The sequence below is a fragment of the Alligator sinensis genome, unplaced genomic scaffold (genome assembly GCF_000455745.1).
Source record: "Alligator sinensis unplaced genomic scaffold, ASM45574v1 scaffold383_1, whole genome shotgun sequence".
NCBI classification, from domain to species: domain Eukaryota; kingdom Metazoa; phylum Chordata; order Crocodylia; family Alligatoridae; genus Alligator; species Alligator sinensis.
Window position 1 is genome coordinate 148,803 of NW_005842733.1, and position 6,907 is coordinate 155,709.

The 6,907-nt window shown below is 41.5% G+C and overlaps 1 long non-coding RNA gene across 1 annotated transcript in view; it reads left to right on the plus strand.

Moving 5' to 3' along the window:
* Nucleotides 1-224: 224 nt before the first annotated feature.
* Nucleotides 225-6,907, plus strand: part of LOC102384549 — a 63,803-nt gene continuing 57,120 nt past the window's right edge. The window contains exon 1 of the long non-coding RNA XR_325026.2: nucleotides 225-303. This is a non-coding gene — a long non-coding RNA (uncharacterized LOC102384549). The remainder of the gene's footprint in view (nucleotides 304-6,907) is intronic.

The following is a 6,907-nucleotide window of genomic DNA, read 5'->3' on the forward strand; positions in this document are numbered from 1 at the left end:
GTGTATGTGAAACAGTTCTGATTTTGAAACAGCTGAAAGAACTGATAGTCAAAAATCCCCTTCACCTTTTTCTTTCTTTCTTTTTTTAATTGTAGTTGTCTTTCCCTGATGCTTAGCACCTGTGAGCCCCTAAACAGCTCCTTTTAATCCTGGTTTCCATTTCAAGCTGGCCTCTACAGTTGTATTCCATTTCTCACCTTGTTTCCATTAGAAGTCAAGACAATTTACAACGTGAACTCTGCTTTGCCTTGCCTCTGTGTGAAATAACCTGACTTTGCTCTAACAAGCTGCATCCTGTTTGAGGTAATTCTTACAAGGTACAACAAAGAGGAAGAAAGAACACTCTATATTTAGTAGGGGAATGCAAAGGAAGGTTAGGGGAGGGAGGATCAAGGGGTGGGACAGAGTGCTTCATGTGGAAACATGAAACAGGCTGGACTTCTTGCTCAGACTTAGATCAAGCATTGACTTCATCTGTTACACAAGCTTTAGAAGCCTTGAGGGTTTTCTTTTCAGTAATGTTTTCTTTGTAACTGGTTCTAACAAAGCAGATCAAGATTAATTAGAGCAGTAATGAGACTAACCCCCCAATTATGCTACGTAGTGACCAGCCTGAAGGGAAAAAAAATCTCAACAAAACCAAGATACTGTTTTCGTGTGTGTGTGTGTGTGTGTGTGTGTGACTGTGACTGCATGTTTGCCCTCTTGCTTACACATGTTCCCTGGCCAAGAATAGGTGGCTATGTGTTTCTTTGGGTCAGATATTTGATTAATCAGTCACTTGTTGACAACTGTATTGTGTATCCTTTGGAAATACTACACTTGCAATTAAAACACTATCAAGAAACTCTGATGAAGGATCCTTATAGTAAGTAAGCCAATACAGAGGTATGCTGATGTATACAAATAATGGAGCAGCAGTTGCAGCCACATGGTAAAGATGAAAACTGGCCTCATGTTAGAAGCCTTATTTCTAACCCCAAACCTCCCCCAAAAGAAACCAGTCTTCTTGAAGTTTTGAATGCTGCATCTCATTGCAGAGTTGAAATGTTCTGCATCATTTTTCTTTTTTCTTTTTTTTTGGGGGGGAGAGGGAGTCAGTATATCAGAACACACAGTTTTACTTCTCTACCACATTATATCAGTCTCCATTACACTCAACTGTCTGGAGTAGGCAAAACTAAATTCAAGTGTAGTTTTAGTGGAATAAAACCAGAACATTATGGTGGTAGGTCTGAAAAGGTTTCCGCTTTCTTTGTGGGACTCATAAAAGGCTAATGCTTAGAAAGTCCATGAATGTTTATTTTGTGGGGTGAGAAGTGCCTTTTAATATGTTTGGGATGAAGTGGTGAGTTTTCTTTTATTTATTTATTTTTAATTGATTGATTACATTTATCCCTCTCCTCCATCTTTTGCTTGCTGCCTGCATTTTTAGAGAGCGAGTAAGCATCATCTCTGTATGTGTGTGTGATGCACTAAATGCACTGTGGGTATTACAGTAACATTAATAATACATAAGAGTAAGCTGGGAAATGACAGCTAGTTAACACAATCCTTGCACACAATGTGTGGTGCCCTATACTAAGGCAGGCAGGGAGGGGATGAGCTAGAGGCTCACCTCAGAGGGTTTATAAAAAGGCAACTCAGACATGCTGAGGGAGGGGCTCTGGGTAGAAATTAGGGCTGTGTGAAACAACACCGTTTTGTTTCGCTGTTTCAAAGGGACAGTGTTTTGTTTTGCTGTTTCAAAGCACCGTTCCATTTTCTTTCACTGAAACTGTTTCGCTGTTTCAATGCATTTCGATGTTTCGCCCATAGGCTATAATGTGGAATCATGAAAATGCCTATAACTTTGTAATTTCCTGCCTCATTCTGATGAAAATTGCAGGGATGGTAGCCCCTCCTGAGGGGTATGAAGCATGCCAAGTTTCAAGGAGATAGGTGCAGGAGTTTTTAGGAAACTGCACCTCAAACTGTTCAAAGCAATACTCATATCACTTGCTGGCAGCCTGCTGTCATCCCGTGCGCAGATCTGGGGGCCTGTGCTTCCCCAGGAGGGCTAGGGAGCTGTGCCAGACTCTTCCTGGGGGGCGCAGGCCCCCGGAGCTGCACATGGGATGACAGCAGGCTGCCGCTGCCAGCTGAGCTCGGCGCAGCCCGCACCAAGCACCAGTAAGACTGGTGGTGCCGCTGGCCCCAGCCTGCTGAAACCCCGTGCACTGATCAGGGGCCCACGCCACCTGGGAAGAGCTGGGGAAATGATCAGAGAGCTGGGGGAATCGAACAGGAAGCTAGATGTCAATCTAGCAAACAACCCCAGCTTCGAAACTTGAAATATTTCAAAACTTTAGAAACATTTTGAGTGCTGTCATTTCATTTTGAAGCTGTTTCAAAGCCTTTGTTTCATTTTGATTTTGCTGTTTCGAGCTCAAAAAGCATTGAAACAGCTTTGAAATGAAACACCTGTCAGAATTTTGCACAGCCCTAGTAGAAGTGGAAGAGAAAGTCCTTTCCCTAGCCAGGAAGAGGCAACTGCAGGGCAACATACTGCTTTATAGAGATTGCTGGAAGGAGGATGGTTTTTGTCTCTGGCTGTTCCTTGAGTGTGTGCGGGTTTGTTGTTGTTTTCCTTTTGAGCGGAAAAGCAGAAACTCTGTTTTCTTTTATCTACATGAAATAAACATTCATGGACTTTCTAAGCATTAGCTTGTTACCAGCAGTCCCACAAATCTGGCAGAAATAATGCTCAAGCAGCCTGTGACACTGCTGGCATCCAGAAACGTTGGAGGTCTTGGGGGTGGAAGAGGAGGGAGAATCTCAGTTGGGGCCTGTCCCACTGGCTGTTGCTGAGGAAATACCTGTTGCTTCTGAGGACTGGCTCCAAACTGTGGCTGTTTTCTCCTAGTCCACAGGCTAGGGGTAGTAGATGACCACTGGAAAATGGTGCCCCTGGCAAGAGATGTTCATGAAAGAGACTGTGCCAAGCTTTGGGTGTCTTGGCTGGACTTTGTACTTCCACTTGCGGTTGCTGGGATATACCAAGATACAGCACCCTTCTTTCATTCCCCTTAGCCTACTTACTGCTTCTGTCTTTACCCAGAAACATGTAACAGCTGTGGCCTGATCACTTTCTTCTAGCTGCTAGAAATCCTCGCCCAAACTCCTTCTTCCCTTTCCCTTCTTGGCCTCCAACAGCTATTCCCTCCCTTTCAGTTCTCATTCCTCTCCCACTTGCCAAGAACGCTGTCTCCAGCTGATGTAAAAGTTAATTTTAACAAATAAGATTTTGGATCAAGCCAAGTTAGGTCTGGGGATGGGACACACTGCAGGAAGGGAGTGGGGGAGGGGTTGTACTGGAGTGCAAACACTCCCCCTTGTAATATGTGCGAGAGCTGATGCTCTCTGAGCAATCGACTGCTTATTATTATTTCTCTTAGATGGGTCACCTGGGAGTGGAGGAATTTTTCTTTTTAAATTAAACAGAAATCTTGTATAATGCTCATTTCTGAAAAGAAGAAAACTTTTATCATGGAAGCAATTAGATGGAAGATTCAGTGTAAAGAGTGATAAATTGTTAATTTTTGAGTCTGTTGACCCTGACAGCATTCTTTTTCAGGTGCCTTTTTCACATCTATAGTTCACAGTTACTTCTCATTCAGTAGTGATTACATGATATGCTCAAGACTGAGATAAATGTAGTGGTTTCTGTCAGGGCTGTTGCCAAGTCCAGATGCAAGTGGCTACATGAACCATGGCATGATTATTCATATCTGGGTTTTTTTTCTTTTTAAAATCTCAGTGACAGTTCTAAAGGTATAACTTCCTATACTATGATGTGACCTAAAAATATAGCCCCCTCAGTATACATTTCAATACCCAAGTCAACCATGTTGGAATTTGAACTGGAATTAAAGAGGATACTAGGTCAGATGCAAGTAACCAGTAATAAATACTATTGGCAAAATAGCTGCATGTTACAATTTTATCTTATCCTGTCCATCAGATTACAAAATCCTAGTCCCACCAGTTCTAGCAAAACAAAGCAAAAAACTCCAAACCCTAGATCTATACAACTCTTGTCTTATTTTAAAAGAGAAACCAACTAATTAGAGATAGCAACAAAAAGCACATTGTACCCCAGTAAATCATGGGGCCAAAAACCTCAGCAAAATGCGGTCTTGTTAAAATATGGACTTTGTCCAGTAATGGAATGAAAAAGAAAACTTGAATGGATCTGAGTAAAAAACCACTCTGCTTAAATTCTTGGGCTTTTTATTCACCATTCAGCTTACATCAGTGTTAACATCTACTGAGAAATGCAGCCATTTACGATTTGCAGTTCAATGTGTTACTTTAATTAGTATGAAAATTAAAGGGCAACTATAGGCCAATGTGAATGATTATGGAAATACATGCGCATCACATGCAATGTTCTCATTTAATTAATCGTCTTGTAAACTATATAGAGCACTTTAAGTCACTTGCTGAGTATAACAACTCCATTTTAAATAACCACTTAATACTTAACAGGATGTGGAGAAAACACTATAGCGCACGACTGCTTCTCAAGTTACAGTGCCTGAGACTTTTCAAAGCTGACCCAAGTCAACCCAAAGAATGTTTAACGCCCTGTGTCTGAACACAAGGAACTCTGTGATGTACAGACAGTGGATTACATTTTTTTTAAAAGTGAGAAACATTTTGTAAAATAGCAACTTTAGAAAACTAATTGGCAGCAGCAAACTCGTAAGAGAAAGCCAAAGCTAGAGGGGAAGTTTTACTACAGTAACTCTAGTCAGGGAAAAGGCAAATAAAGGCATCTTTGTTTCACAGTCAAATTAGCTGATTAAGGAATAAAACATTTTAACGTGTTTTAAATGCAGCATTAATTATGTATATGAAAAAAATTCGAGCCAGATTCCATGAATTACACTTTTGTGGCGACCGGAACATTCCGGGAATAATAATCCTTCTGCATTGACGCCTTACTTCATTAGGCAAAACGAAATATTAAGGGTCCTATTCATTGAAAAAATTCTTAGGCGTTCAGGTCACATCTTTTCCCTGGACTATTATAAGGGTTCAATTTATGGTACTGATTTTTAAATAGAAATCAGAAAAAGCAAGCTACTTTTCTAGGATAGGCACTATGAAATGGGTGGGACTAGAGAAGCTGTGGGAGACACTGCTGGGCCTCATTTCCCTATCTGGTAATGAGATCCCAAGTCACTGGCATTATGGTGGCTTTTAAACCTGGTGTAATGAAACGGATAATCAGGCCAACTGTACATAGAAAAGTCGTGAGCTTCAGTGAATAAAACCTTTTTCCTGCACAGTAACTGAGTGGATGTTTAAGTTTTGCCTCTCATTTTATTATTTCTAAATACTGGGGAATGTATTGCTCAAGTGGGTGGGGGACAAAAGTCACAGGGTAGTGCCGTGTGCTGTACACTGCCCAGTACAGAGCAGGGCAGGGATGTACTGTGCTGTCGTCTACCCCTTTCTTCTTACAACAGTGCTCTGTCCCAATCCTAGGCCTCTGGAGTGGAAAATCTGCCCCGTGTCAGTCTGCAGTGATTATTTTGTGATGTGCCCAAACATCCACTAGGGTCTAGTCTGAGACCATCTAAGTCACTTGCTCTTATTCTTTGAATGCAGGTTTCTTGAGAGAAAAAACTGATGAATAAACCTACTATCTCACTCAGCTCCCACTCTGCTTTACCAAGGTAGTTATGCTATTGTTCTGCAGTCTTTCATTCCTTTACCATCAGGGGAACAGATAAAGTTGGACAAAGGTAATCTCTCTGTTCTTTCCTTTAACGTAATTAGAATATTCATTTAACATGTATACATAAAATCACTTAAAGAATTAAAGGAAAGAAAAAAAGGGGAGAGAGAATGTTTCTGGGCCAACAGCTGGTTCAACGACAACATCGTCGATGCATATAAAATGGGATAGTACTTCACGCGGCTGAGTAATATTTGCTTATTTAATGGTTTGGTTCATGTGGACCAGAACCTGACTTCAGGTGCAACTGTGCAACTCAGCAGACCAGGAAAGCTGCACAGTAGCAACCGAGTAAAGAATTTAGCCCAATGCTTTTGAATAAATTCCTGTCATAAACTGAGTGCAGAGGGCCAGCTTTGGGATAATCGCACAGTTCCTGGGGGCAGAAGTAAAAGTGATCAACTGTCCCAGATTTTTCAGGCTGGTCTCAAATGTCCAAGTTGTGTTCTAATGTCACCTGAGAATCCCTGAAATTTGTCCTGAATTTAGAATATATGTCTAAAATTGGCTAACCCCTACCCCTACCCCCAGAACGTTCCCAACAGACCATGCAGCATCTAGTAAGAAACAGAGCTAATTAACCAGGGTGCAGTGCCCTGTGAAAGTGACTCTGTTGCTTCCAGTTCAGAGGGAGCTTACAACTAATTAGTAGAGTTTTCAGAAAAAGTAGTGCTGCATTAAGATGGCTATGCTAACCAGAAATGGCATGGACTATGTTTGGTTCTGGAGGTCTGAAGTGGGCCTCTCATGGTGACCTGGATTTTGGTACCCAAAAGTTGGTTACTTTAGACATAAGGTATTTATGATGTTACCTTCGTTATTATAATGCTGGTGATTTCAATTATTCACAATAGGGTGTAAACGTATGGCAGTCTGTCCTCATGCATAAGCTTTTATGATCTGCTTCCTTTATTTATTCCTGAATTTAGTTCATCACAGTTTTTTAGGGCTTAGCTCAGTTTCTTGACCATTTTTCTTACCTATGATGGCAGGTGACACTCTGCATGGATAGTTGCTCCTATGCTGGAATAAGGCATCCTCTGCAGTGAGTAGGCTTCATGAGTTTCACCCTCCTCTTCAATGTTCCTGAGGCAAGTGGAGCCTGCCAGAAGCTGGTAT